Source organism: Scomber japonicus, chromosome 7 (genome assembly GCF_027409825.1).
Source record: "Scomber japonicus isolate fScoJap1 chromosome 7, fScoJap1.pri, whole genome shotgun sequence".
Taxonomy (NCBI): domain Eukaryota; kingdom Metazoa; phylum Chordata; class Actinopteri; order Scombriformes; family Scombridae; genus Scomber; species Scomber japonicus.
In genome coordinates, this window is record NC_070584.1 from 33,904,738 (window position 1) to 33,909,709 (window position 4,972).

Here is a 4,972-nt window from a genome sequence, read left to right on the forward strand (position 1 = left end):
GACGCAAATAAAAGGGGGGAGAACAGCTGGGGAGGAGGAGGTGGTGGTGGAGGTGGAGGAGGAAGGAAGGGGAGAAAAACGGAGCTAATAATGAGAAAAAAAGGAGTAAAAGGAGAAGTAGATCCGTGCATGCAGCGTCTCCAGAAACCAGCCAGAGACCAACTCGGCTGCTCCGAGCAGAAAGCGGATCTGTTCACATCCAGCTGAGCCGCGAAGGAGCTCAAACACAAAAACTCTCACTCAACTTTTCTTTCTCCTCGCTTTTTTTTCTTCTCTTTTTTTTTCTTTTTCCTCCCGTTAAAACCCGTCCACACAATCCATCCAGCGGCGACAGCAAAACAAGTAGAAAAAAGTAAATAAAAGTATGAGCCTCAGTTCGTCCTGCTGCGACTCTTCAAATCAAAGACGCGTTCAGGAGAAGAAGTCCTCTAAGAAGAAGAAGAAGGAGGAGAAGGAGAGCTCTCTTCCCACTCTGGTTGAGTCACATCTGAGCAGGAAGAGCTGCTGCTGCTGATGACGACCAGATGCGCTCTCTCTCTCTCTCTCTCTCTCTCTCTCTCTCTCTCTCTCCCTCTCTAAATGAAACTTTGCGGCTCTGCTGTGCTGCGCTGCGCTGTTGAGGGCGGACACACACTCTTAATAGGAGCCCCGTAATTACGTGGCAATGCCTTTATGCTGTGTCTGACGTTTCACAGGCCCCCACCACGAGCTTACCCCCCACCCTCACACCCACACCCAACACCACCCTCCTCTTCCTCCTCTCCTCCCTCCTTCTGCAGAAACATCACCATCAGCACCGTCAACACCCTGGTTTCTGGTGTTTTTTGGCCTGTTTTTGTTCCTCTGGGCTGGCAAGACCTCAACATCATGCCCTCCCCGTGTGTGTGTGTGTGTGTGTGTGTGTGTGTGTGTGTGTGTGTGTGTGTGTGTGTGTTATCTCTGGCTCTGCACACTGATAATAAAGCCACTCTGACTGTCGTGCGGTCGGCCACCAGTTAAGTCAACTCTAACCAGCCAGTCTGTCTGTCAGTCAGTCTGCAGGAGGCACGTGCAGGAGATTTAAAACCTAAATGAATCTTTTATAATAAACCCTTAAATATAAAATAAAGACGTCTGACACTCTAAAGATACATTTCAATATATAAAAATACTCTAATTTGAATAGTAAACTGTGTCAAATGTGGTTTTCCCGCCTAAATAAATCAATAACTTTCCTCGTGCTTGGCTGCAGGCTAGTTGTGACGTCACAAATCCTGAACGTTCTAAAGGTGAGCACGTGCAGAACCGTTCCTCCTTTTTGTGCAGAAAAAAAACATTTTAATGGAGTTTAAATGGATAAAACAGCTGATTAAAGACACAAAATCAGTAATTTAAGTTATTATTCATATCTTGCACTGTGCTTTAATTTTTATTCAAGTTATTTTTTTTAACAGTTTTATTTTATTGTCTTTATAAATGTGCTGTATAGTTGAAATGTGCTTTATAAAAAGGCCTCAGCTTGCTTAGTTTTACTTTAAAAATCACAGCTGAAAATCTACTAAATGTATAATTTTCTAATAATGACTAAACTAATTCTTGTGGTTTCTGTCCTGCATTAATTTATTGTTATTCATTTTTAATAAAAGACTCAACATGTTGCTCTGACTCACATTATAAACATGAGTCAGGCTGTTTTGTAAAGATAAATTAAAGGGAGGCTACACCAAATTTACCTAAATTACTACTACTACTATAATAATAATAATAATAATTTAACTAAAAAAATAGACAGTAACTTTGTTCTTTTTCTGGACTTTCAGCTGCAGCTCATGGTCTTCCTCATGTGTGTTGAAGACGGTTGAAGACGGTTTGATGTGAATCCATCCAGCAGATCCTGAGTTGTGGTTGAAAGCTCTGGAAAAAGCTAGTAAGTGGAACTTGAGTCTAGTTTTCTTTTGGGGGGGTTTTCCCGCCAAAACTCAGACATTAAATTAAAGGGCGTGTTTCTGATTTAAGGAGAAATTAAAGGGAAGATTCACTCAAATTACAACAAAAAGGAAAAGTAAGACTACTGACTGTCAACTATTCATCACTAGCCATTTAGTAGCTTTTTCCAGAGCTTTCAGCTACATGTGAAGGTCTTCTTCAGGCATTAATCTGAATTAATCTGGTAAAGAAGACCATGCGTTGCAGTTGAAAGCTCTGACAAAAGCTAGTAAGTGAATCTTGAGTATTTCTTTTCCAGGACTCTTAAAGTAAAGTAAATTAAAGTAAAGTGTTTGCTGATTTAAGGATTAAATTAAAGGAAAAATTCACTCAAAATACAAAAAAACTCAACTAAAGGTCCATTTAGTAGCCTCGTCCGGAGCTTTCAGCCACATCTAATGGTCTTCCTCAAGGGATGTAATGGGTTTGAAGTGACCCCATTCAAATATGACTTAATACATATATATATGAACATAATATGAAAACTAATTAAAAGGAAAATTCACTCAAATTACAAAAAAAAGCTCCAGTAGCTCTGACAAAAGCTACTAAGAGAGAAACTTAAGTAAAGGAGTGTGTTCACGTTTAAGGAAATAATTAAAGGGAAAGTTCACCTAAACTACAAAACAACATATTTTCTCTTTTTCTTCTTATAGTTTCCTGTTTGTTGTAATTTATCCAGTTTAAATAATCCTCTTCAGCACAGTAAAGATGAGCAGAGTTTAGTTTGTGAAGCTTAAAACACCAAAAAATCATCAGTTTAATTTGAACTTTTAACTTTCAACCAAAATCAAAACCTCCTTTAAAAACCAGTCGTCGTGTCTTCTGTCGACTCTCTTCACTGTTTCTGTGTTTCATGTTTAAATTCTACATCTGGTCTCCTAAAAACACACTTACATTCATATTTAACTGTTTAAAACCCAAAACCTCCAGAGTGTGAGTGACAAAATGTGTTTTTAGTCATTTAGTTGAACTGACCCTTTAATTACGTAATATAACATCATGCTGCTTTTAATAAAATGACTTAATTCAAACCTGATTTCTGTTGATTTAAATGGCTTTATACGAGTCAAATCAGCTCTTTTAAACAGATTTAATGTTGCTGAAGAGATTTAGTTGACTGTTCCTTTAATAAAAAACAGTGTGTTTGTCCTTTAAATCAGCTGTTTGATCGGTTAATGATGACGCAGCCTTAGTCACCGGAGCTGATACCAATCTATAATCAATGAGAGTGTTTCCACCAGTAGCTATCAATCCGCAACATTTCTATTTTTGACGGATCACACCAGACAGGAAATCAGACACAGAATCGGCATAATAAAACTTCTGTTTTTCAAAATAAAACAACCCGTTCAGCCTCCCGATCGTATTTCAGCAACAAACAGGAATAAAACAGACAGATAAAGACTCCATCTAGCTACGTAGAAAATCGGTCCATTTAGTTGTGCTGCTACTACAGTAATTACGGTAGACTAGCTACTACAGTAATTACAGTAGACTAGCTACTACAGTAATGACGGTAGACTAGCTACTACAGTAATTACGGTAGACTAGCTACTACAGTAATTACAGTAGACTAGCTATTATGGTAGACTAGCTACAACAGTAATTACAGTAGTCTAGCTAATACAGTAATTACGGTAGACTAGCTGCTACAGTAATTACAGTAGACGAGCTACTACAGTAATTACAGTAGATGAGCTACTACAGTAATTATGGTAGACTAGCTACTACAGTAATTATGGTAGACTAGCTACTACAGTAATGACGGTAGACTAGCTACTACAGTAATTACGGTAGACTAGCTACTACAGTAATTATGGTAGACTAGCTACTACCGTAATGACGGTAGACTAGCTACTACAGTAATTACAGTAGACTAGCTACTACAGTAATTACGGTAGACTAGCTACTACGGTAGGCTAGCTCCTACAGTAAGTACGGTAGACTAGCTACTACAGTAATTACGGTAGACTAGCTACTACAGTAATTATGGTAGACTAGCTATTACAGTAATTACAGTAGACTAGCTAATACAGTAATTACGGTAGACTAGCTACTACAGTAATTACGGTAGACTAAAGGCAGTCATTCGGATTTGATTGGGTTGCCGTAATTACTGTATTAAGAGTGCAACTTCATTTTAAAAGGCAGATTTTTCTCCCAGAGCTCCGCTGCTGTAACACTCCCGATGTGAGTTGACCCCAAGCAGAGGACGGAGCTAAACCGTAGCGCTGACGGAGCCGATGGAAATCCCCCAGTTACATGGAAACATTATACTCTCTCTAACGGCTCCACACAGACGTTTGCAGCTCTGCACTTTCATCACTTTCAGGTGTTCTGATTATTAGGTACTTTTACAAGAAGGCTCGGCCAATCAGTGCTGCAGGAGTGTATAGAGGGAGGGGGGGACGAGGGGGGGGGGATTCTCCACTCTGAGACTAAAATAAACCGAGTTACATGAGACTTTTTTACAGGTGAAGAAAATATGATATGTGTCTGATGTGACGAGTGTAAAGCAGAACAAGGTTAATCCTGCTGTGTCGTAGTTTGAATTTAAATGAGGATTATTTCTAAATATATGTGTAAAACTGAGCTCTGACACAGAATGAGGTGATAATTTAAATACTTTTATGTTTTATAATCATCATAAAGTCACTAAATTAAGCTGGATGACTGTTATAAGGGTGTTTAGACGAATGGAAATCACCTAAAATCTGCATGAAAATTGGGGTTAAAATGTAACTTTAGATGAAAAGGAAGGAAAAGAAAGAGAGAGAGAGAAAGAGAAAGGAAAAGTAAATTATCTACAACTCTTTAGATTCTGTCTGTTATCTCAAATCAAGTTTGTGTTCAAATGCAGAATTAACTCGACTTTATTTCTGCTTTTCAGATTCAGATTCAGACTTTATTGATCGTAAAAAGATGATTCATGAGCAGCTGATCATCAAACAGAGGTGAGAAAAAGATAAATATATAAATAAATAATGGTAGAGGCATTAAAATG